The sequence below is a fragment of the Hyperolius riggenbachi genome, chromosome 4, assembly GCF_040937935.1.
Source record: "Hyperolius riggenbachi isolate aHypRig1 chromosome 4, aHypRig1.pri, whole genome shotgun sequence".
NCBI classification, from domain to species: domain Eukaryota; kingdom Metazoa; phylum Chordata; class Amphibia; order Anura; family Hyperoliidae; genus Hyperolius; species Hyperolius riggenbachi.
Genome location: NC_090649.1, coordinates 380,459,443 through 380,487,068, shown reverse-complemented (window position 1 = coordinate 380,487,068; position 27,626 = coordinate 380,459,443). Strand labels below are relative to the sequence as shown.

The window sequence follows — 27,626 nt, the reverse complement described above, 5'->3', positions numbered from 1 at the left end:
CTGCCCCCAAATCAAAGTAAAGTACTTGGCTGGCAGTCATATAAATCTTTAAAAAAAAATTCCACCTAAAAGGCCTTGTTCACATCATAAATCGCCAGAGCTATCACAAGCGCTGAGCGATTTATAGAGAGCATTTAAGCGCTTTTTCTGAGCAATTAAGATCAGGAAGTGATCTCTTTGACCTGGAAATAAATACAATGTATTTATTCTTAAAAGCACTCAGGAAATTGCTATACAAAGCACTTTTTCAAGCGCTTTGCGATTTCCCTATACCTTCCATTGAGCAAAACCGCTCATAAATGGTACATGTAGCGCATTCACAATTTTAATGAAAATCGAAACTCTCACATGTGACCACTGTCATAGGAAATCATTACACAAGCACTTGTAGAGCGGTTTGCAAAATCGCCAGTGCTAACAAAAAAAAAAAAAAAACAGCAAACGCTGAGAAGCGTGAACAAACCCTAAGTAAACCGCAGGGGTCCCACTAAGATAGCTTTTAAAGCTGGGACTCCAAAACAAAACATTTTGGGCTTGGATTTCCACAAAAACTGGACTCCGATCGTTGCCCGAATTTAGGTATAGTCTTCCTTTTCCTCATTTTTCTCTTATTTGAAATGTGGTTTGCTACACTGTTCATCTTGTTATCTCATAACTTTATTTTATAGTGATCTATATGCATTTTCAATAAATTACAAAGCCATTTTCGGCCATTACCTCTGAGTATCACAGTAAAAACCTGCTTCTGAAAAGACTCTTACCCAGAGAATGATATTTTACAGGACAACTGTAATGAGAGGTACATGGAGGCTGCCATATCCATTTCCTTTTTGTTTCAATTGTTTTTTTATTGAAAAGTTTTGTAAGTAATACAGTTCAATTTTCAACAAGAACAAATTTTAACATCAGTGAACAGAAACAGCATAAAGAGTTAACAGTCTACTCATCTTAAACTGAGCAAGTAAAAACCAGTATAATACTAGTGATCTCAACGTACTGATCTGTGGGTAGAGCAACTATTACTAGGGCTGCACGATTTTAGGTAAAAATTGAAATTGCGATTTTTCTCTCAAAAATTGCGATTTCGATTTTTTTCACGATTTTTTTTTTTGTACTGAAATCTCTTAAAGGAAAAATTAGGCTAGTTACTTACCTGGGGCTTCTTCTAGCCCCCTAAAGTCCTCCTGCTCCCTCACCGCCATTCCACTCTCCTCTGTTCCTTAGCTCCGCACCTCCTCGATCATGCTCCAGTGGCCAGGAGTGCTTTGCCCATGCACAGTAGCAATTATTAGTTACCGCGCAAGTGCAAAACGCTACTGGTCACGAGAATGTGATAGGGGAGGCGAGTGACATGTGGCTGCACATGCAGTGTTCAGAGAGGAAAAAAGCAGTGCGGAATGACTACAAGTGACAAGAACAATTTAAGGGGCTGGAAGAAGCCCCAGGTAAGTAACTGGCAATTTTCCTTTAACAGTTAAAGTGTCCTTTAAAGTTCTAACTACCTTTCAGCTGATTTAACTATGAAACTAGCAGCTGTCAAAGGCCAGGGTGTCTCTCACTAATCACTCTGTGCCTCTGTCTGCCGATGCCATGGGTGAGTCTGTGGTCATCTGTACACTGGCTCACTCCCCCTCCCCCCCCAAACTGCACTTCCCTCACACGAGTGACACTCACTTCTATCATCAATCAGGGCAATCAGGACCATTGTAGTCCCTTACACACTCCAATGAGTTCTGGGTCACCATGAGCTTGCTGGTTAGTCTGTACCAATCAGGGCATGACAGGATAATTGTGGGGTGAAAGGGTCAAGCATCCTAAAGTTCTGGCTGCGGGGGCTGAGTTAGAGGGCCCCCTCCTCCATTAGTAGTAGCCAGCGAGATCACACACATGCACAAGCTGCGGCTGGGACCAGCACAGGGAAAGCAGGAGAGCGTCTGGCTGGACATGCCACAAAGATCAGAGCTGTGTTATCTCCCAGGTGCAGCTCAGCTCTATGAGCTGCGAGTACAGGGAGAGAAGGAGGACAGCGTCTGGCTGCGCATTCCGAGAGCCACGCTCTCTCTTCAGCTCAACTGAACTGCGTGTGACGTCGCTGCATTCCCCGCCCCTCCACACAACACACAACTGCCGGGAGCTGAGGAGGGCGGAGATAGCGTCCCTGAGTGACAGCGGCTGGCTGCAATGATACAGCCGCCGCTGATCACTAATAAATGCACAGAGCAGGGATAATTTTACCTGGGCGCTCATGGATCTCACCCAGGCGGCCTGCCCAGGTAAATGGCTCTGGGGAGAACACTGCGCTTGTATCTGGCCCCGCTGTGCGCGGATTGGCCAGAAGCAGTGAATATGCATTAGGGTTAATGAGCGGGGGGCGGATCCACTCTGCTCACTCGAGTGGATCCGCCCCCCGCTAATTAACACTACTGCATATTCACTGCTCTGGCCAATCCGCGCACAGCGGGGCCAGATAAAAGCATACAGACAGCGGGGACAAAAAAACCCGAGGACATTGACGATCACTAGATCGTCTTGTCACAAACCGCGGTTTCGGTTTTAAACCGAAAAACCGTGCAGCCCTAACTATTACAGTAAATAGTCGGACAAGAAGTTCCTAAACGCTGTCTTACAGGATAGTCCATCTACCAACTCTAGCCCATAAGGGGTCGGGAGAGGACTAGTCTACAATACCTGTCCAGTACCTATAGCTATGAAACCTAAGCTCCAGCGAGATAGGTTTTGTTAATTGCCTAGCATAAGCTAGGATCAGCCCATTAGGTTCTAGTTGCATCAAAAGTGCCAAAGTGTGCAATAGAAAGAGAAATACATTTGCATGCAAACAAATTCACAGACATAATGTAAAAATCTAGTGTCTTAACATCTGCAATGCTGTCATAAGTAAGGACGAGTTGAAAGATAAACCGTGGCTGTTTAGAAAATAGTAGAAAGTAGGGGAGGAAAGAGTTAGAAAGAGGAGGGAAGGGATAGTAGGAGAGGGTTCCAGGGACGAGGGATGGTAAATCTGGCATGTCATCGTTGCTTGTGCGAGCGACCACGATCAATTCATTGATTACGCACCATAGCTATTTGGTCAGGAGTTAATAAGTAGGATATCAATGGGTCCCAGATTTTATGGAATTTTTTCATGTTATCATTCATACGGGCCCTAAATTTTTCAAAGAACAGGATATTTCCGAGCCTATTTTTGACCGCCTCAAACGAGAGAGATTGGGTATTCCAAGCTGCTGCTATTTTAATTTTGGTTACTGTGAAGATGTAGTTAATGAGAGCATTTTGGGCCGGGGAGAGGGATGGGTATGGACAACCTAGGAGAACATGGAGAGGGTTCCGCAAAACTGGGGCGTTGATCAGGGATGAGGCCCAGCTGCAAACTCTAATCCATAATCTACGTACTTTGTTACAATTCCACCATATGTGAGCGAAGGATCCTATCATTTTGCACCCTCTGAAACAGTTCCCTGAACATTCTTTATTGTATTTGGCCACCCTCTGGGGGACCAAGTACCATCTGAATAATAATTTATAATTTATCTCAACTAGGTCGGCATTGATAGAAATTTTAGGGATATTTTCCCAAATATCACACATTTCAGTGTAATCGATCTGAAGGCCCAGTTCTTTTTCCCATTTAACCTCTTAAGCCCGAAGGGTTGACATTTTTTTACATCCGAGCAACTTTCACCCCCCATTCATTTGCCAATAACTTTATCACTACTCATCACAATTAATTGATCTATATCTTGTTTTTTCCGCCACCAATTAGGCTTTCTGTGGGTGGTACATTTTGCTAAGAGCCACTTTACTGTAAATGCATTTTAACAGGAAGAATAAGAAAAAAATGGAAAAAATTCATTATTTCTCAGTTTTCAGCCATTATAGTTTTAAAACAATACATGCCTCCATAATTAAAACTCACGTATTGTATTTGCCCATATGCCCCGGGTATTTCACCGTTAAAATTATGTCCCTATCACAATGTATGGCGACAATATTTTATTTGGAAATAAAGGTGCATTTTTTCCGTTTTGCGTCCATCACTGTTTAGAAGCCCATAATTTATTAAATCATATTGATATACTCCTTTGACATGCATATTTAAAAAGTTCAGACCCTTAGGTAACTATTTATGTTTTGTTTTTTTTTATTTTTATTGTAATTTTTTTTTTTTTAATTTAAACTTGTATGTGGGTATTTTTTGGTGTGGGAGGTAAACAGGGTTTTTTTTAATATATTTATATGTTTAATTTGAATTTTTTTTTTTACAGGTGTAATTTGCTATTTGGCCACAAGATGGCCAGGATCAAAAAGTCCTGGGAGCGATCGATCTCGCTCCCAGGCAGAAGAAAGGAGCCCAGAGCTCAGAAAAGCCGCAGCATCTGAAGAGACGCTGTCGGCTTTTCTCCGGGGGGGTCCGATCAGCGAAAGGGATTTATAATCCCTTTCACTGATCGGTAATCTAGCGGCCAGCAGCGGGGGCGCGCACTGGACGAGAAATCTCGTCCAGTTGGGCTTAAGTGGTTAAGTATATAGTCCGGTTTGTTTTGGGAATGCGTGAGGGTTAGTTCTCTATATATGGCTGAAATTACTCCCGGTACTTGTGGGTTTGAGTCGCAGATGTGCTCGAAGAAGATCCTACTCATAGGGGACTCCGTATGTGTGATGTGTCGTTTCACAAAATTGGTAATTTGCATGTAATGGAACAGCTCAGAGGGGGGAAAGTTAAACTTTTCACGAAGATAGTCTAAGGGCTTAATGCCTGTATTAGTAGCAAAGTCTTGAATCTTAAGGAGTTTAGCTGAAACCCACCACTGGTAGGAAGAGGGGGAAGTTAAAGCTGCCGGGAAAGAGGGGTTACCCAAAAAGGAGAGGAGAGGCCTATGGGGAGACAACAGTCGGCCCGAGAACTTACAGCCATGCCAAACCTGAAGGGAGTGTTTGATGATGGGGTTTTGGATTTTAGCTCGGTCCACTGGAATAAGCCAAAGGAGATTTTTGATGTCGGTAGGTGCTATCAGCCGATCCTCCATATCCACCCATGTAGGCCTCTCGCCTTCTAATTGCCAAGTAGCTAGGGTAGCCAGTTGTGCCGCTTTGTAGTAATGAGTGATATTAGGTACTCTTAATCCCCCATCGGCCTTTAGGCGATAAAGATGAAGCTTTTTAAATCTCGGTTTTTGCCCACCCCAGATAAAGTTGTCGATCTTCCGCTGAAGGGATATGAGAAACGAAGAGGGAATGGAAACTGGCAATAGCCTGAAGACATACAAAAGTTTAGGGAGAAGGGTCATCTTGATGGCCACTATTCTGCCCAACCAAGAGATCGAGTACCTCTTCCAGCACTCCATCAGGTCCGCCAAATCTTTCGCTAGCGAAGGGTAATTATGTTGGCAGATTGTGTTATAAGAGTTGGTGAGGTGGATGCCGAGATATGGCAGTTTGTGAGTGTCCCAGTCAAACTCAAAGGCATCCTGCAGCGACTGCATTAATTGCGGCGGAAGGGAGATATTCAATGCCCTTGACTTTGCTGGGTTTACATGAAGCCCCGTAATGTTCCCGAACTCCTTAAGGATCTCATTTAAGGCAAGGATGGACCTGGTTGGCCATGATATACAGACTATGAGATCATCTGCAAATAGTCCTACCTTGTGCATTTTCCCCTCCATCAGTATGCCCTGTATCTCTGGACAATTCCTAATTTGTATCGCGAGAGGCTCTATCAGCAGTGCAAATAATAGGGGGGAAAGGAGGCAGCCTTGGCGTGTGCCTCGCGAGATGGGGAAGGGGGCAGATTTAAACCCACTATAGGCCACCGAAGCCTGTGGGTGCGAGTAAAGTGCCTTAACCCATTGTATCACATTAGTTCCAAATCCCCAAGCCTGAAGTGCGATTAAAAGGTAAGGCCATGAAACTGAATCGAATGCTTTAGTAATGTCCAGAGATAGGAGCATTGCTGGGAGTTGTGAGATGTTTGCGTGATGTATCAGGTGAAGAATACGTCTGACACCATCACTTGCTTGTCTGTGGGGCATAAAGCCTACCTGGTCTTTGTTTATAATGGAGGTGATTGCAGAATTAAGTCGGGTAGCTAAGATCTTTGCCAGGAGTTTGATGTCAGTGTTTAATAATGAAATAGGGCGGAAGTTAGACCATTTTGAATGATCAGTATTAGGTTTTGGGATCATTGTAATGGTAGCTGTAACAGATTCGGTGTGGAACTGTGCCCCTTTTAATAAGCTGTTAAAGGCGAGGACTAATCTGGGCGCGAGAATATCATTAAATTTTTTATAATATGAATCTCTAAACCCGTCAGGCCCAGGCTGTTTATTGGGTTTAAGAGTCTTAATAGCTTGTTGTACTTCCCCCAAAGCAATTTCCTGTTCCATATAATCTTTTAAACCACCTGGGAGTGCTGGAAGAGGTACTGTAGATAGGAAGGACTCAATCTCATCTGCGGAAGAAATGTCTGGGGAGTTATACAGGTTTTTTAGATTTTGTTGGAAAATCTCCACTATTTTAAGGGGATTGGAGGTGGATTGATTTCGTGCTGTTTGGAGGGTAACCGGTTTGAAAGTAGGATCAGGCTGTCTGAGGCGATTGTCAAGGAGAGTGTCTGGTTTGTTATGCTTAAGATAAAATTTCAATTTGGAACGGGAGATTTGGTACTCAGCTTTTTCAGCCATACAGAGATTAAGCGCAACCTCTGCCCTACGCAAATCATTTTTGGTATCAGGGCCAGGATTAGTTTGAAAAAGGTCATATTGGTCGGAATATTCCTTCATATCCATTTCCTTTTAAGCTATACCAGTTGCCTGGCTCTCCTGCTGATACTCTGCCTCTAACTTTTATCCATAGATCCAGAACAAGCATGCAGCAGGTGTTTGACATTGTCAGATCTGACAAGATTAGCTACTTGTTTTGGGTGTTAGTCAAACACTACTGAAGCCAAATAGATCAACAGGGCTGCCAGGCAACTGGTATGGATTAAAAAGGTTTTAAATTTTCTTCTCACCACAGTTGTCCTTTAAAAATGATCAGGTTGTCTTAACCTATTCTTCCCTAGCTCGGATTAGATAGCAAGTTCCTCTTTCCCGAATCAAAAAACGTGGTGGCAGCTTATTGTTTAATTATGCATAGCAGTCATATTTCTGTGCACATGTTCACACCTGGTCTGTCTGTAAAGGTGCGTACACACGCACTACCGCCGGCAAAGACGGGTCCACCGGACCCTTCCGCTGGGCGGACGTTCAGCCGACAGTAGTGCAGGTGTACACGCTGTTGGCGGACTGTTAAGGCTGTTTCTGAACAATCCGCTGTTCATTCAGAAACAGCCTCATCAGTCCGCCGACAGCGCATACACACGTGCATACTGTCGGCTAAAGACCGCCCAGCAGGAGGGTCCGGTGGACCAGTCGTTGCATTTAGTAGTGCATGCGTACGCACCTTAAGCCCAGTTCCAGCTATCCGGCCAATCGATTGTTTACACGTTATTGTATTATCTGTGAGCCAAAGAAGATTGGTAGGCTGGAGCAGGCTGGCCAGCAGGGGCGTGTGACAAATGCAACAGTAATTTATAGTATCCGGAAGGAGTGCATACTCTATAAAATATGCATGCAACAGTCCATCAGAACTGTAGATTCTGTCGCAAAGCACACAGAATAGTGGCATGGCAAGGCATTGCAAATGTTCTCTTTCCATTGTGCATCCACAGCTGTGCACATTGTACTAGGCTTTAGGAGCTGCTCTCTTTAGGGATTGAGGGCACTTGACAGTGAAGGCCAGTCAGGGCAATCTCAGCATCTGCACAGGTGCCCCCTTCAGCATGCAAGATCTTCAAATGACAGTGGCATGCGAGCACATTATTCTTTCACCTTACCCAGCAAAAGTGACTCCCTTCTGCAATGAACAAATGATATATCTGTATAATGCTCCAGAACAGTACCCTTAGCCATCGGGTTCCAACCGCTATAAGCAAGAGTTAGGAGCGTTTACACACCTTTAATTTGAAATAAAATGTGGCAAGTAAACTCTGGATAAGCTTCTTATGTGAATGGGGAAAATATTTGCCTAATATAATACATTCTGGAAGATTTGCATCAACAAAGCCTGCAGAGAAAAACTCAAGTTGTTTACCTGTTTTCCAACTAAAACTGGCATGTTCAACAAATCTTTATTAAACAGGATGAAATTTTAAAGAGGCACCCTTAAAGTAAACCTGAGTTGAGAGTGACATGGAGGCTTCTATTTTTCTTACCTTTTCATTAATGCCAGTTGTCTGGCTGTCCTGTTGATCTTCTGGCATCAGTAGTATCAGAGTCACAACCCTGAAACAAGCATGAAGCTAATCCAGTCAGATTTAAGTCAGAGCACTTGATATGCATGCTTGTTCAGGGTCTATGACAAAGTATTAAAGGAAGATTCAGGATGACAACCAAGGCAGGATGCATGGTTTAAAAAAAAAAACTAAATATGGCAGCCTAAATATCACTCACCTCGAGTTTGCTTTCAAGCGGTCTAACACCCAGCATTTCAACTTTGCTTTAAAAAATTGCTTACAGCTTAGAAACTATTATGCCAGATTTTTTTTAAGCAGAAATTCACTGAATGAGTTAAACATGACATTTTAGTTTTGCATTTAGCTAGAAATCCGCATCCATGCTGAGGTTTAGATACAATTGTATCTTTGTTTGGAATGCGAATAGACTGAAAAGCCTGTCTGGGAAGCCCTCTGTGCTCTCTCAGAGAGGTGTTTGTTTATTTACATTGTAAATAGATACATTTGTATCTAAACGGCCCATACACACGTCGGATATTTTTAAACGACGGGTCGTTTGGACGTCCCGTCGTTCAGTCGTCCGGACGTCAAATCGAGCTTGTGTACAGTCCGTCATTCAGATGATAAGACTGACCAGTCTTATCACCTGAACGACGGACTGTACACACACCCGATTTGACGTCCGGACGACTGAACGACAGGACGTCCAAACGACCAGTCGTTTAAAAATATCCGACGTGTGTATGCAGTGGCGTAGCTAAGGAGCTGTGGGCCCCGATGCAAGTTTTACAATGGGGCCTCCCAAGCACTCTATACATAACAATTGATACGGCACACCAAAACCTGCCAATGGCAACTACAGTGTCAGAGGTGCAAGAAGGGGATGGGGAACAGTTAGTTAATGATTACCACTATTCAAAGTACCTATAGAAGTGATTATTATGAGCACAGGACCAACAGAGAGCTAATACTGTAGTTGAGGGAGGGCCCTTCGGGGCCCCTCTGGCCCAAGGGCCCAGATGCGGTGGCTACCTCTGCAACCCCTATTGCTACGCCCCTGTGTGTATGGGCCTTAAACCTCAGCACAGACCCGGATTTCTAGCTAAATGCAACACTAAAATGTCATGTTTAATCCATTCAGTGAATTTCTGCTTTAAAAAAAAAAAAAAATCTGGCATAATCGTTTCTAAGCTGTAAGCAATCTTTTAAAGCAAAGTTAAAATGCTGGGTGTTAGACCACTTTAACCTCCTTGGCGGTAACACCGTGTGTGACACGGGGTAAGCCGCCGGAGGGTGCCGCTCAGGCCCTACTGGGCCGGTTTACATAATTTTTTTTTTGCTACACGCAGCTAGCACTTTGCTAGCTGCGTGTGCATAACGATCACCGCCGCTACCGGACGATTCGCCGCTATCCACCACGCCGCCCCCCCCTTGCGCTGCCTGGCCAATCAGTGCCAGGCAGCCCTGAGAGGTGGATCGGAACACCCGCTGACGCCATGGCGTCTATGACGTCATCGCGATCGTCGTCATGGCGACGGGAATGCCCATACAGGGAATCCCATTCAGAACGGGATTCCCTGCAGGGTAAAAGCACCGGCGGCGATCGGAGGGGTGGGAGGGATAGTGAAGAGAGGGGGGAAGCATGTAGCTAGCGCTAGGCTAGCTACATGCTTTAAAAAAATTTTTTTAAAAAGTGCTGCGCTGCCCCCCTGGCAGATTTATTGTTCCGCCAGGGGGGTTAAGGATTGAGAATTAATTGACTGAACCGTCGGATACAGATTATAAAGAAGGCTAAATTTAGCTGGAAAAAAACAACAACAAAAAAAAAACACAACAACTTCAAAACCTTTTTACACCTTAAGAATTAAAAATTCCTTTGGAAAGGTCTTCCAGTGAGATCTCAACAGGAGACATCTACTATGTGAAATATTGCACACATTTCAATGTCGGCATCCTGTGAACCACACTGTTCCTGTGAACAACTGCCACCCCATAGAGAACCTACGATAGCAGACACACTTTACAAGATATATTGGAAAAACCTTTTCAAAAGTCTATGTGCACGTGACCAAAACTTATTTAGCAAAATTCAGGTACTTTTTCTTATCAAACAACATACACGCCATTACGCAACTTAAGTACTGAGCAACAGTATGTCTGTTTTCCCAGAAATAGACAGATAAGCTGACGATTAAGAAAGGCTATGCTTCTACTTCTATCATAACGGATTACAGAAATCAATCAAGGAAATGTTTTATTTATTTTAAACACGCTCTATCGTCTGATTATTTCTCCACACAATCATCTTCTTTATTTAAGCATTTAGGGCTAGTTCACACTTGCTTTAAAAACGTATCCGTAGCTACGTTTTTTGTCCCGGACAAAAAACTGAGCCACGGATACCAATGTTAAAAATAGGAACAGTACACACAAGTTAAAAACGTATCCGCGTGCGATCCGCGGAATACGTTTTTAAACCCGGAACGCAGAGTCCGGACTTGCAGCATTTTTCACGGACCCGTATACACGTACGGGTAGTGAAAATCAATGGAGAAATGGGCCTCCCTCTTCACTGACATTTTGGGACGCTGGAAACGGATCAGTTTCCAGTGTCCCTTGGTGAAGGATGGGGCCGCCATGCTGGAGGGGGTAGCAGCCAGGACGAGGGGGGGGGGGGGGCCTGCGGGCAAAGCGGCGGCCAGGGGGGGTGAAACCCCCCCTTGCTCACCTGGGTGCCCCCGTCCCCGCTCCCCCTCGCCCATAATGTAATAAATTGTACCTAAGGAGGAAGTTCGGCGAGCCGGGCACTTCTGCCCACACCGCTCGAGTCACTTCCTGCGATGCCGCCCACTGAAATACAGAGGGCGGCATTGCAGGAAGTGACTCGAGTGGTATGGGCAGAAGTGCCCGGCTCGCCGAACTTCCTCCTTAGGTACAATTTATTACATTATGTGCGAGCTGGAGGGGGAGCGGGGACAAGGGCCACCCAGGTGAGCAAGGGGGGGGGGGGGTGACCCCCCTGGCCGCCGCTTTCCCCGCAGCCCCCCGTCCTGGCTGCTACCCCCTCTAGCAAAAAAAAAAAAAAAAAAAAACACGCAAACTGATCCAGAACGTGTGCTGCAAAAAAGGCAGCACGGAAACCGTTTGCGTTCCGGTTTTTGAAAATCGGAGCCCGGACCGCGGATGCGTCCCACACCCGGAGCTAGTGTGGCCCTAGCCTTACCATGTATTTTTACTTGGTTTTCAATCCCTTTGTTGTAGTGGCATCACACTCCTCACCTAGGAGTTAGAGGGATTGGGGGCTTCATGTTAAAGGGGTTCTGTGGAGGGGTTCAAAAGACAAAATCCGACACTTACCTGGGGCTGTAATGTCCCACGATCTTCGGTTCTCCGATGCCGATTCCGGTCTAATATTCGTCTAATAGTGCTCGCTTCCCATGGATGTCATCGGGTGCTTACTGCGCAGTATGACGTTTTCTTGTACTGCGCAGTAAGCTCCCAATGACACGCGGGAGCAAGCAGCCGCAGTCTAGGTAGACGCTAGATTAGACCGGGACCGGCGGTGGGGAACAGAGGACGGCACGGGACAGAACAGCTGCAGGGGGCCGATAGAAGCCCCAGGGAAGTGTCGGATTTTATCTTTAACATCCTACACTGAACCCCTTTAATGCTGATTAACAAACAGTTACCAGCATTCTGCAGTCATGCTTTTCTCTCCTTTATTTGGCCAGTAATTAGTCAATTTGATAAAATTTGTCCTGCTGCCAGCAATGATGTCAGCTTCAGTAAGGTGAAAATATGCTTTCAAATGACATCACAGCAGTCTTATATAGGGTTTTATTTTCATTTTGTACTGTTTTTAATGCATTAGAGCAATCATTTCATTTCAAGTGTAATTCCACTTTAAAGCATTGATCGGTGGAGAACGTAAAACAATATACTACATTTAATGTTGCTACATTCAAGGCTGTGGAGTCGGTACAAAAATCTTCCGACTCCTCAGATTATGAAGCCACCGACTCAGACTCCAACTCCAGGTACCTTAAAATGGCTCCAACTCCGACTCCTTAGTCTAATACTTACCAGGGCTGTGCATTTTATACAAAATCACCCGACTCCCCAGTTTATGAAATCACCGACTCAGAGTACCCAAAATTGCTCCGACTCAGACTCCACAGCCCTGGCTACATTTATTACAAGCAAATACCCACAATACCCATGCACATTTTTTGTTTACTAAGTATATCTAAGATTACTGTTGCTGCTCCCAGACAAGAGTAGCTTTCTAACGCACAGGGTACTTCCTAGATGAGGTGTATTTACATGGCATTGAGAAAGAATATATGGAGACTACCATCATTGGCTATTGCTTAGTAACACAGCTCCAAAGGCTTTATATTATATAGAACTATTAAAAGAACAGTACAGTCAAACATATAATGTTTACATTTCCCACATGTAGTTTGTTTTATTTGAATTTGTATGCAAAGTTAAATAAACTTAAAGTGTAACTGTGGGGCATAAAATCAATACTTTATTTTTATCTGGTAAAAAGTAATAAGGATGCTAACCAGGCAATCCAAAAGTAAAAAACACTTTTCTTGTTGATAAATGATCATTCCCCAGTTACCCGACTCTTATTTGGTACATTGCTGCACAAAGGAAGTTGCAGGGCATGCTGGTTTGTCTTTTTTGCTTCTTTACTTTCCTCTCAGACTTAAAGGGGCACTACAGCGAAAAAACTGTAAAATTTAAAATATGTGCAAACATATACAAATAAGAAGTACATTTTTTTCCAGAGTAAAATGAGCCATAAATTACATTTCTCCTATGCTGCTGTCACTTACAGTAGGTAGTAGAAATCTGACAGAAGTGACAGATTATGGACTAGTCCATCTCTTCATAGGGGATTCTCAGCATGGCTTTTATTCTTTATAAATATATTCCTGAAAAAGGATTTAAACAATGATGCTGGCCAGCTTCCCTGCTCCCTACACAGTTTTTTGGCAGTTGGACAGAGCAACTGCCATTCACTAAGTGCTTTTGAAAATAAATATAACCCTGAGAATCCCCTATAAAGAGATGGACTAGTCCAAAACCTGTCACTTCTGTCAGACTTCTACTACCTACTGTAAGTGACAGCAACATAGGAGAAAAGTAATTTATGGCTCATTTTACTCTGGAAAAAAAATGTACTTCTTATTTGTATATGTTTGCACATATTTTAAATTTTACAGTTTTCCGCTGTAGTGCCCCTTTAACTAGTGCAGCTTGATCAGCTGAAGCCTCTTTCCCTCCTGTTTTCCCCTCCCACACCTCTGTTCTTCTCTGATTGGAGAATATTTCTCATGCTGAGACAATGCACTTTCTATTGCAGAGCTGGGTGGGAGTACCTGAAGACTGGGAGGAGGGCGGGCAATGCATACACAATCAGGCAGAGGAGAGCAAGGTAGGAAATGACAACAGGATTGGCTTCAAGATAAGACAGTTAAAATGGAGAATCCTAAGAATGATTCTCTTTTTTTTTTTTTTTTTTACCATAGAAAAATAACTAAAATGAAAGTGTGGACAGTGCAATACATGTTATGTACTGTAAGTAGAGCAAGTATTTATCTACTTACATATATTTGTTTCTGAGATAGTATGGCTGACAGATCCTCTTTAACCACTTTACGCCTGCTTACAGCCGATAGGCGGACGCAACGGCCAGGCCTAACCGACCGCTGTCAACCAATCAGTTGACCTGCGGGGGCGTGGTTATGCAGTGATCGAGTCACTGGTGACACGATCTGCCGCCGCCAATAGGCTCCACCCACCTGGCGCAATAACCCGCCGGCCGTACGGGAATGCCGGCGGGTTATTAACTCCTCGATCGCTTTGTAATGTATACTAAGCGTATTATACAGGCTGCCTCCTGCCCTGGCGGTCCCAGTGATCGAGGGACCACCAGGGCAGGCTGCAGCTCCCCTAGTATGCATCCAAGCACACTGGATCCTGCCCCCTGGTCGCCCACAGCACCCATCAGACCCCCCCCACCCCTCAGAACACAGTTTGCACCCAATCACCCCCCCTAATCACCCACCAATCACCCCCTGTGACTATCTGTTAACGCTATATTTCAGATCAGGTCCTAAACTGCCCCCTGGGGGCTCCTGATCACCCCTCCACACCCTCAGATCCTCCGCAGACACCCCCCCCCCCCCCGTGTACTACATACATCTATCCTCCTCTGTACTCACCCACTGATCACCTGTCAATCACCCCCTGTCATTGCCATCCATCAGATCAGACCCTAACCTGCCCCTTACGGGCATCTGATCACCCACACCATCAGATCGCCCGCAGACCCAACCTCAGTTCACCTCCAAAGTGCATTGTTTACATTTGTTCTCCCCTCTAAATCACCCACCAATCACCCCGTCACTGCTACCCATCAGATCAGACCCCAATATGCCCCTAGGGCACCCAATTACCCACCCACACCCTCAGAAGGCCCTCAGACTCCCCCCCCCCCCCGACCGCCCCCCCCTTGTGTACTGTATACATCCATTCTCCCCTGTAATCACCCACTGATCACCTGTCAATCACCCATCAATCATCCCGTCACCACCTGTCACTGCCACCCATCAGATCAGACCCTAACCTGCCTCTTACGGGCAGCTGATCACCCACACCATCAGATTGCCCGCAGTCCCACCCTCAGATCACCTCCAAAGTGCAGTGTTTACATCTGTTCTCCCCTCTAAATCACCCACTGATCACCCATCAATCACCCCGTCACCACCCGTCACTGCTACCCATCAGATCAGACCCCTATCTGCCCCTTAGGCACTCAATCCCCCGTCCACACCCTCAGAACGCCCTCAGACCCCAGCCCTGATCGCCTCGCCAGTGCATTGCTTGCATCTATTCCCCCTTCTAATCACACCTTGAGACACCCATCAATCACCTCCTGTCACTCCCTAGCACACCTACCCATCAGATCAGGCCCTAATTTGCCCTGTGTGGGCTCCTGATCACTCTGCCAAACCCTCAGATCCTCCTCAGACCCCCTTCCGATCACCTCCCCAGTGCATTGATAGCATCTATTTTTCCCTCTAACCACCCTCTGAGACAACCATCAATTACCCCGTCACCCCCCTAGCACTCCTATCCATCAGATCAGGCCCTAATCTGCCCCCTGCCGGCTTCTGATCACCTGGCCAAACCCTCACCCGCCCCACTACAGTGACAGATTTTTTTTTCTTCTGATCACTGCTAGTCTCTACGACTTAAAGAGACACTGAAGCAAAAAAAAAATGATGATATTATGATTTGTATGTGTAGTACAGCTAAGAAAAAAAACATTAAGATCAGATACATCAGTCTAATTGTTTCCAGTACAGGAAGAGTTGAGAAACTCCAGTTGTTATCTCTATGCAAAAAAGCTATTAAGCTCTCCGACTAACTTAGTCGTGGAGAGGGCTGTTATCTGACTTATTATCTCAACTGTAATTGAACGGTTTACTTTTCCTCTGCTAGAGGAGAGTTCATTACTTCACAGACTGCTCTGAAAGACTCATTTTGAATGCTGAGTGTTGTGTAATCTGCACATATTATAGAATAATGCAATGTTAGAAAAGACACTATATACCTGAAAATAAAAATATGAGAATATTTTCTTTGCTGCTAATCTTCTAGTAATTATTTAAAGTACACAACCAATTCATTATATCATTTTTTTTTTTCGCTTCAGTGTCTCTTTAACCAGTTCGCATTCAGCAGTTTTTCGCTTCATGCATCCGAACAATGTTCACCTCCCATTCATTAGCCTATAACTTTATTACTACTTATCACAATGAACTGATCTAGATCTTGTTTTTTCCGCCACCAATTAGGCTTTCTTTGGGGGGTACATTTTACTAAGAGCCACTTTACTGTAAATGCATTTTAAAAGGAAGAAGAAGAAGAAAACGGAAACAAATCATTATTTCTCACTTTTCGGCAATTATAGTTTTAAAATAATACATGCCTCCATAATTAAAACCCACGTATTGTATATGCCCATTTGTCCCGTTTATTACACCATTTAAATTATGTCCCTATCACAATGTATGGCGACAATATTTTATTTGGAAATAAAAGTGCATTTTTTCCGTTTTGCATTCATCACTATTTACAAGCTTATAATAAAAAAAAAAAATAGATATTTAAAAAGTTTAGACCCTTAGGTAAATATTTGTGTTTTTTTGTTTTTTTTAATTGTAATGTTTTTTTTTGTTTTTTTAATTAAACATTTTATGTGGGTATTTTTGGGAGGGTGGGATTGAAATTGTATTTTTTTTTTTAAATATATGTGTATTATTTTTATTTTTATTTAACATTTAGATGTAGTTTACTTTTTGGCCACAAGATGGCAGCCATGAGTTGTTTACAGTGACGTCACTCTAAGCGTACCACGTACGCTTAGAGCGACATAGGAAGCAGAAAAAGCGTAGCTTCTGAGAGAAGCTGTCGCTTTTTCTGCGGGGGAGAGGAATCAGTGATCGGGCACCGTTGCCCGATTCACTGATTCACTGGCTAACAAACCGCCGGCCGGGAGCGCGCGTGCACGCGCGCGATCGGCCGCGTGGACGCGCAGGAGCGCACATGGCTTCCTGGACGTGAGTTTCACGTCCAGGAATGTCAAATAGTTAATTGTGGCTGAGACCAACCGTTATGCCACACAATACGCAACGGCCAATCCAAAAAGCTACCATGCCCAGCCTTTTCAGTGGAAACCACTCCAAGTTTCCGAACGTAACATTTTTTGGGGCCTTCTCTTTAACATGGATCTAGTCAAAAAGAATGTATTGCGGTCTTAGTGGTCTACGCACCCAATACATCACATGCCCAGGTCAACGATTCTCAGTGGATTCCCTGCAGCTCTGTGGGGAGTGCATATGTAGAGTATAGTACTTCTGTATAACAAAGTAAACCTGAGACAGATGAAATTTAAAGTTTTATACATACCTGGGGCTTCCTCCAGCCGCCTTCAGGATAATCAGTCCCTCGTTGTCCTCCTCCACCACCTGGATCTTCTGCTATGAGTCCAGGTACTTGAGCCAGTCAGGCGTAGTGCGCATGCACACACTCCGCCGCCAGGAGCATACTACACCTGTGCAGCACTATTGCGCAGGTGCAGAATGTTCCTGGCTGTGGGAGCGGCATGCGGCCAGACAGCGCTGACTGGCTGAATTACCAGAAATCATAGCAGAAGATCCGGGTGGTGGAGGACAGTGAGGGACTGATTAGCCTGAAGGGGGCTGGAGGAAGCCCCATGTATAAAACTTTACTTTTCATCCGTCTCAGTTACCCTTTAATTTGTAGTCACCATACCAAATTTTAATAACATATCAAATTATTTGATTTCATCAGCAAATGGAGTGCATACATTTGCATAAATCAGGATCAATGCAGAATTATTTCCATCTCGTTGACCATCTCTATTAGTGACACAGCTACACATCAGGCTTTATTCTTACAGCATAGATGTTATTTAGTATATATAAGAGATTCCTGTGTACATATCATATATACAGTCACAATCAGATATGTATATCTGACCTTAAAAATACGGGGACTGCTTTATTGAAGCAGCACAAGTAACTAATTTTGATTGGTTTATTTCATTTTTGTGGACTAAGCACAGCTATTACTGTATATATACACTATTTTTAATGACTATTATCTGAGAAATAGAACATTTTATCATATTTTCTATTTTAATTACAGTTACAAATTCATTAGGAGTCGGTGCATTTTTTCCCGACTCCAGGCACCCAAAATTGCCCGACTCCACAGCCCTGGTTGTGTGCAGCATATCCTGCTGGCTGGTGCTCGGATTTCTATTCAACTGTCAGGAGTCAGTAGGGAAACTGCTTTATTCAGCCTACGTAGAGCGAATGCGATAGAATAGGCATGTGTAGCCTCATGTGATACAGGGTCGCAGGTCGCTTATAAATATAGCCTCGGATTTGCGATGCGCCAATCTGGACGGAGTCACACAAATTATTAATAAATGCTAAATTTTCTTGCTCTGAGTCTGGGGGTGGCAACCTTGCTGCCAGGAGCTAACCCCGCCTTCCCTGCACCTAGTTTGGAGGTAACTCAGCCCCAATTCTAAGATTGTATAAATCTGGGGCCAGCAGAGCCCGCCTTGTCTTTCGTCATTTCATCTGCTAAAGAAGAGCTTTGAGCATGCGTTCCACAGAAGGACCGACGCATGCATTTTTCCAAAGACTCTTAATGCTCATTTAAACTGGACTCTTTCTTCATTCTCCAAATGGACTGTTCAGCCGTAACTAAGTAAGAACTTTCTAATTTTATCCCATTTATTTTTAAGCTTTGTGTGTATATGTTAATTGGTGTATATAACTGTATGTAATGCATTTTTGTTATTAAACGTTTTAAAAATAGTTTAGCGGTTATGACCTGTTGCTGAACATACACAATCCTACCTATTCTCCTGAAACCGCTACAGTGTTTAATAGAAGTGTACATTTATAACCCGTATGCGTGAATCCGGTTCAGATAGTCAGAGTTGACCCAGATTCCTGCATACTGCAAAGGGTTAACAGAGCGTCCTCGAAGTATTAGCATAATTACAGTAGCGGGCTGTGTAACCCGCTTGGTGGCAGATCTTTGAATTGTATGTGTATGGCGAATCCTTTGGCGTCTGAACGCTCCCACTAGTCAGTTCATCAAATTGCGAAGTCTGGTTTACGCTTCGTGATGAGCAAAATGACAGTGTGAGAGCATTTCTGACTCTGATCGATTGACCCGCCTGCAGACCGGCCTTGCGGTCTGCGACACCCCCTGGTTAGTTTAAAGTACCCTTAAACTGACACAAACTGTGGAATAAAGCCCATGGTGGACTAGATTACTTACTCTTAACCCCCCTGGCGGTTTGCAAAAAATCCGCCAGGGGGCAGCAAATCTTTTTTTTTAATTTTTTTTTTTTTTTTTTCATGTAGCGAGACAAAGTCTCGCTACATGATAGCCGCTGCTCAGCGGCATCCCCCCAGCCCCTCCGATCGCCTCCGGCGATCGGAGATCAGGAGATCCCGTTCAAAGAACGGGATCTCCTGGAGGGCTTCCCCCGTCGCCATGGCGACGGGCGGGATGACGTCACCGACGTCATCGACGTCGTGACGTCAGAGGGGACTCCGATCTGCCCCATAGCGCTGCCTGGCACTGATTGGCCAGGCAGCGCACGGGGTCTGGGGGGGGGGCGGCCGCGGCGAGAGGAATTGCGGCGGATCGGCGGGTAGCGGCGGCGATCAGATGCTACACGCAGCTAGCAAAGTGCTAGCTGCGTGTAGCAAAAAAAAAATTATGCAAATCGGCCCAGCGGGGCCTGAGCGGTGCCTCCCGGCGGCATAGCCCGTGCTCAGCACGGGCTTACCGCCAGGGAGGTTAAAGGTGATCCCGCCGCTCTTCATTGGGATCCCTCCTGTTACCTAAAGCTGGACCTCTGAACCTTGCAGCCGCCCCAAAGTTATTCTGAGTGATGCAGAGCAATTCTGAACCTGCAGGAACGAGTTCAAGACTGCACCATGAACGAGTGCTTTGCTTCCACTGTACCCACGAGAATTGGGGCCTGCGTGAAGTCGCGTTGGACTTGGTCCGGGAGGGGGGGAGCACACAACACCAAGCAGTGGGATCACATTCAGGAATAGGCAATCTAGCTTACCATGAGATTTATTCCTCAGTTTGTGTATCAGTTCAAGGGTACTTTAATATACATAAGGGCTCAAACCCACTAATGGCCTTTTCAGAATCATTTTATTTCGCCAAGCACGACTGGGTCGTGCCCGGAATTGGGCTTGGCATACAGTGCTAGTGATTTGAAAAAGCGAAAAGCTGTTGCTAATGCAATGCTATGGGTAATTTTTTATAAAATCACATCGCTCAAGCGGGATCCAACCCATAGTATTAAATTATCAAGAGCGTTTCAAATCACCACTGTTTACCAACAGCCTTCTAGTGGGTTCCAGGCCTAAGATTGGCTTTTTCGGTTCTTAAAGTAGCCCTTTTTTTCCCTTCGTCTAGGGATGGGAAGGAGAGGGGAAACTGCCACATACTCATATTTTTCTTAGTCGAAAACAAAAGGCTGAATAGAGCGGGGGCCACAGAGGGTGCGGAGAGAGAGGATGGTGCTGTGACGTCACAGCTAAACAGATAAGCTATAAGAAAAAGCAAAACAAAGGGAAAAAACCCTCTAGGTTCAGGAGTACTTTAAAAGGGACCCTATGATGCAGCCTGATCTGACATCACACCTACCCTTTTTCAGGCCCTCCATATTCTCTAACTTGTCTCAAACTTTTTCACTTGTTTTTCCTTCTTTCATTAAGTCCTCTGGGTTATTACCATTTAAACTGTGTGACATTGTGGTTACCCCCCCCCCAAAAAAAAGACATGACTACATATTTTGAAGCCCCTGAACGGTACAGGATTTGGCCATATGGCACTGCCCCCTTATGGAGATATTCTTCTCTAAATTTTTGTTCTGTGTAAGTTGCACTTTTATTAGTTATTTTAACAATATGCAGTTCTGCACGTTATGACACTTCTAAAAATCAGCTTTGAATGAAAGATATTGCAGGATGCCCCGATTTCCATCTAGCAATGTGGCATGACAACAAAACCTTCACCCCAATAAAACTTGGAGCTGTAGCATTTTGCACCTAAAATAACTTTAAACGTTCTGTGGTTCCAGCCTTCAACAATAAAGGGTACTTCCAATACAGTTTGACAAGTTACGTAAAGGCTAATTTACCCAGGTGATTGCGGGTCATTTTCAGCCGGCCATGTAAAATTCAAGTGCATGGGCAGTGCTTATACCGTAGTTTACAGTCATTTGCATGCATTTTGATGCCAATTTTCCTGTTATTTCAGCCGCCCTGGGCGCAACATGCTGCTTCCAGGGTCAGTTATCGCAGCATCCCCATGTCCCCCTGCAGGGGTGAAAACTGCCAGAAGCAGCCAAAAGATGTAAAATGCTTTTCTGCACGCTCGCAGAAAAGCATTTAACTGACATGCCAGCCAATGCCCGTGTGAAGCAAGACTAAAGCCAGCTGCAAGTACTCTTGCCAACTTATTTCTCTAGTTTTAGGCCAACCTAGGTTTAAGGCTGCAAGAAAAATTCTGAAATCTTGTAGCAGAAAAACTAAGTCGACTATACCGACCTTACAACCTAGTAAAATGACAGAGGGAAGAAAAGCTTCACCGATTTACAAAATGACAACCGCATAAAGAATTAAGATATATGCAGGTGGCACACTTTATGCATACTATTTTGATGAACACTGACTCTCCCTTAACAAGAACAAGCTTTGAAAATAGATGTTATGAAAACCCATAATCCCCAGGACTAATCTCTCTAGTCTATGCAGACATTTCCTCTGAACACAATGCGGGAAAACCAGATTATATTAAAAAGTGGGAGTTGGACTGCAGCCTGGAACCAGAGGACCTTTGAGAAATTTGGCAAAATATACCTAAAAAGTTCAATTAATAGTATTTGAAAGTAGCTAGAAATTGCTTGCAGGGGCTAACAGCTCTTCCAATTTTTAAGGATAGTATAAGGAACCTGCCTATCAAAACCCTGAGCGGTTCTTGCCTTTTTCATGATTGCTAACGCAGTAAAGGACCAACCTTTAAAGCGTTGCTATCATATAAATCCAGCATAGCGGGGTCTGAACCCTCTATAACAGTAATTATAGCTTGACGGTATACCTTGAAATGAGTCAGAGCACTCAGTATATGATTTTATATTTAAAAAAAAAAAAATTGTATTTGCTTATACAGCGGTTTGCAAAAGTATTCAGCCCCATTGAAGTTTTCCACATTTTGTCACATTACTGCCTCAAACATTAATCAATTTTATTGGAATTCAACGTAAAAAGACCAATACAAAGTGGTGTAAACGTGAGAAGTGGAATGAAAATCATACACAATTCCAAATGCTTAAAAAATAACTGCAAAGTGGGGTGTACGTAATTATTCAGCCCCCTGAGTCAATACTTTGTAGAACCACCTTTTGCTGCAATTACAGCTGCCAGTCTTTTAGGGTATGTCTCTACCAGCTTGGCACATCTAAAGACTGAAATCCTTGCCCATTCTTTGCAAAACAGCTCCAGCTCTGTCAGATTAGATGGACAGCGTTTGTGAACAGCAGTTTTCAGATCTTGCCACAAATTGTTGATTGGATTTAGATCTGGACTTTGACTGGGCCATTCTAACACATGGATATGTTTTGTTTTAAACCATTCCATTGTTGCCCTGGCTTTATGTTTAGGGTTGTTGTCCTGCTGGAAGGTGAACCTCCGCCACAGTCTCAAGTCTTTTGCAGACTCCAAGAGGTTTTCTTCAGCGATTGCCCTGTATTTGGCTCAATTCATCTTCCCATCAACTCTGACCAGCTTCCCTGTCCCTGCTGAAGAGAAGCACCCCCAGAGTATGATGCTGCCACCACCATATTGGACAGTGGGGATGGTGTGTTCAGAGTGATGTGCAGCGTTAGTTTTACGCCACACATAGCATTTTGTATTTTGGCCAAAAAGTTACATTTTGATCTCATCCGCCCAAAGCACCTTCTCCCACATGTTTGCGGTGCCCCCCACATGGTTTGTGCCAAACTGCAAATGGGACTTCTTATGCTTTTCTGCTAACAATGGCTTTCTTCTTGCCACTCTTCCATAAATGCCAACTTTGTGCAGTGCACAACTAATAGTTGTCCTATGGACAGATTCCCCCACCTGAGCTGTAGATCTCTGCAGCTCGTTTAGAGTCAACATGGGCCTCTTGACTGCATTTCTGATCAGCGCTCTCCTTGTTCGGCCTGTGAGTTTAGGTGGACGGCCTTGTCTTGGTAGGTTTACAGTTGTGCCATACTCCTTCCATTTTTGAATGATCGCTTGAACAGTGCTCCGTGGGATGTTCAAGGCTTTGGAAATCTTTTTGTAGCCCAAGCCTGCTTTAAATTTCTCAATAACTTTATCCCTGACCTGTCTGGTGTGTTCTTTGGACTTCGTGGTGTTGCTGTTCCCAATATTCTCTTAGACAACCTCTGAGGCTGTCACAGAGCAGCTGTATTTGTACTGACATTAGCTTACACACAGGTGCACTCTATTTAGTCATTAGCACTCATCAGGCAATGTCTATGGGCAACTGACTGCACTCAGACCAAAGGGGACTGAATAATTACGCACACCCCACTTTGCAGTTATTTGTAAAACGTTTGGAATCATGATTTTCGTTCCACTTCTCATGTGTACACAACTTTGTATTGGTCTTTCATGTGGGATTCGAGTAAAATGGATTAATGTTTGTGGCAGTAATACGACAAAGTGTGGAAAACTTCAAGGGGGCAGAATACTTTTGCAAACCACTGTATACAAAATATGAACAGTTACAAGTAGTGTTTCCTTCTCAAAGTATTCCATTTCATCATGGCTTTTATAGCCAAGCGATCATCGATCTTCTAAGCACATTCAAAACAGAATGTAACAGTTGTGTTATGTAGAATAAGATCAAAAGTAGTCTCATCTGTTTCAATAGCTGTGTATCTACTAGCTGTGTAAAACTTGTAATCTGCCTAACCCATTTTAGTTCCTGGACGTTGTTTCTACGTCCAGGAACCATGTGCGCTCCCGCGGCTGATCGCGCTCCCGGCCCGCGGTTCGCTAGCCAGGCAATCAGTGAATCGGGCTATGGTGCCCGATCACTGATTCCTCTCCCCCGCTGAAAAAGCGACAGCTTCTCTTGGAAGCTGCGCTTTTTCTGGCTGTTGCCTCCCCCATGCGTCTCTCTAAGCGTATGTTACGCTTAACCACTTACCGACCCGCCCACTGCACAGGGGCGGCCAGAAAGTGGATCCCGCAAGGACCGCCGCATGCAGAGGCAGCGGTCCTTGTAGGGGCATGGGCGGAGCGATCGCGTCATCCGTGACGCGATCCTCCGCTGGGGATCGAAAGCCGGCCATTTAGTCTCCGCTCGCCGGCCACTTAGCAGCGCCGGCGAGCGAAGGAATATACAGATTTCGCCAATCAAATGCGTATAAGGCACTTTGTTAGGTAAACAAAGTGCCTTATACATGCTTTCTCCTCGCCTCGTGGTCTCATTGTTCCAGAGACCACCAGCGAGGAGGAAGCATTCTGGAAGTGTACAAAACAGTGATTTTTTTTTTTGCCCACAGCTGCCCTGATCTCCCACCCCAGCCTTCAGACCCCCCCCCCCGATCACCCCAGCAGACCCCTGCCAGCCCCCTTGCACCCCTATAAAACCCTCACCCCCCCCACCTGCCACTAGCGACGCTATCCCTTAGCTTAGGTCCCTAACTGCCTCCTAATCACCCCTGATCCCCCCCCCCACCTTTAGATCACCCCCAGACCCCATCCCAGACTACCCCCCTGTACACTGTATACATCTGTATATAGCTACCTTACCCCCTGATCCCCCTCTGATCACCTGTCTATCACCCCTCAGCACCCCCACCCATCAGAGCAGACCCTAACTGCCCCACGGAGGTAACCGATCACCTGCCCAGACCCTCGATTGCCCTCATACCCCCCTCCTGATTACATCCCCTGCGCATTGTTTACATCTGTCCTCCCCAGCAATCACTAACTGATCTTCGATCAGTAACCCCCTGTGTCTGCCTCTCATCAGATCAGGACTCAGTCTGCCCCGTGCGGGCTCCTGATCAACCCCCCACCCCCTCAAATCGCCCTCAGACCCCCCCCCCCAATCATCGTCCGAGTGCATTGTATTTGACTGTGCTGTGATTGTATTCGATTGTGCTGCGATTGTATTTGATTGTCCCGTGATCTGCTTCGATTGTCCCGTGATTGTTTGATTGCCTCTGAGACCCCACTTCCCGCCACACCCAACCGCACCCTCCCCCCCAACCACCTTCCGAGTGCATCAGATTTGCTTGTGCTGTGATTGGATTCGATTGTGCTGTAATTGTATTTGATTGTCCCGTGATTGTTTGATTGCCTCTGAGACCCTACTCGCCACCACCCCCAATACCTCTCAAATACTCCCTTTTGCTAGGTAGGTGATCTTTTTTTCTGGGTAGTCTCGGAGGAAAACCCAATAAATTTAGCAATCCACAATGGCAAGAAGGGGGATTTCCGATGAGGAGGTATACAGGTACAAGGACCAGTCGGATGAGAGCTTTTGGGAAGACTCATCTGACGAATCATCCAGGTCCGAATTTGAACCTGTGGAAAGCAGTGGTTGTCTGACCGAAAGTGATGACGAGGCTTTGGTCCCGGCTAGAGCCAGGCGTACCAGACCCCATGTCGTTAGACCGCAGGTGGCGCAGGATCCACCTCAAGGGAAGCAGGGTGGTGCTAGCACTGATGAGTTTTCTTGGTGAGGCAGGCACCAGCAGCGCAGCGTCTCCTGGACTTAGTACCAGACCTTCCGTAGACCCTGGTGAAGTCGTGAGCGCCAGCATGAAAGTTGAAACTGGTACGGTGGCATGTGCAGTAGTACCCCCGTCGCAGCCACCAAGAAGAAGACGGGCCCGTAGTACCCATAGACTCCCAGAGGTGCTGGCACATCTAGATTGGCAATCCCCTGATTCCGCCGCACCCGTACTGCCCCCCTTTCACCGCCCAGTCTGGAGTCCAGGTGGCCACAGCTCATCTAGGAACGGCCCTAGACTTTTTGCAGCTGTTCATCACCCAGGTTCTCTTGGACTTAATTGTGGTTGAGACCAACCGTAAAGCCACACAATTCATCACAGAGCACCCGGAGAGCAGCTATGCCCAGCCTTTCCGGTGGAAACCAGTCCAAGTTTCCGACATTCAAATCTTTTTGGCCCTTATCCTTCACTTGGGACTAATGAAACAGAATGTATTGCGGTCGTATTGGTCTACGAACCCAGTACATCATGTTCCCTTGTACCCTGCTGCCATGTCCAGGACACGATTTGAGTCCATCCTGTGCTTCTCCTGCACTTCAACGACGACGAAACCTGTCATGAAAAGGGCCACCCTGCTTATGACCGGCTCCACAAAATTCGGCCCCTCATAGACCACCTGTCATCAACATTTGCAGATGCTTATATACCTGAACAGAACATCTGCGTAGACGAGTCCCTCTTACACTTTACCGGGCGCCTTGGCATCAAACAGTACATCCCAAGCAAGCGCGCCCGGTATGGGGTGAAACTGTATAAGCTCTGTGAAAGTGCCACAGGCTATACATGTCGTTTTAGGGTCTATGAGGGAAAATACTCAAAATTGGAGCCGGTCGGATGCCCTGACTACCTGGGGAGCAGTGGAAAGGTTGTGTGGGACTTGGTGTTACCCTTGTTCCAGAAGGGGTACCATCTTTATGTGGACAACTATTACACAAGTGTGGCCCTCTATCAGCACTTAGAGAATCTGTATTGTAAAAAAAAAAAAAAAAAAAAAAAAAAAAAAAAAAAAAAAAAAAATCGCACAAAAGTAAACATACCAGTGCGTTAGGGGACATCTATTACCCTCTGTCACAATTTCGCCGCTCCTCGCCGCATTAAAAGTGGTTAAAAACAGTTTTAAAAAGTTTGTTTATAAACAAACAAAATGGCCACCAAAACAGGAAGTAGGTTGATGTACAGTATGTCCACACATAGAAAATACATCCATACACAAGCAGGCTGTATACACTCTTCCTTTTGAATCTCAAGAGATCATTTGTGCGTTTCTTTCCCCCTGCAGTTCTCATGCACTGAAGTTTCAGGCTGCTCTTTTCTTCCAGCAAACAGCTTTCCCTTGTCTGAATTTCCTCAGTATGTGAAAGCCCAGCCAGCTCAGAGGAGGATTTATCCAGCTTGTAAAAGATAAGAGAGAAGAGAGAAGCTGCCCTAATCTAAATAATACACAGGCAGTGTGCACAGAGGGGCCTGGAAGGGGGAGTTCATAGCAGAACCACAACACTGAAGAACTTGGCAGCCTTCCAGACACAGGCCGACAAGTCTGACAGGGGAAAGATACATTGATTTATTACAGAGACTGTGATAGCAGAAAGTGCTGCAGTAAGCCAGAACACATTAGAATAGCTTTTGGAACTTGTAGGATGATAAAAAAACAGGATGCAATTTTTGTTACGGAGTCTCTTTAAAGTTAGAAGGAATCCGATGCTGTGGCACTGCGCGGCCTAGTCGCCAGGGCTTCCCCCAACGGCTCGTTACCACCAGACTTAAATGGGGGCAGAGGGCCGCCTTGCGTAGACGACCTGCTCGCGGTGAAATGGAGGGACAAGAGGGACGTTTACTTTCTGTCCACCATTCACACAGACACGACAGTCCAAATTCAAC

At 45.2% G+C, this 27,626-nt stretch overlaps 1 protein-coding gene across 6 annotated transcripts in view; it reads right to left on the bottom strand.

The window, feature by feature from the left end:
• The window catches only part of BIRC6 (baculoviral IAP repeat containing 6), a 342,965-nt gene that overhangs the window by 298,550 nt on the left and 16,789 nt on the right, over positions 1–27,626 (bottom strand). The window lies entirely within an intron of this gene.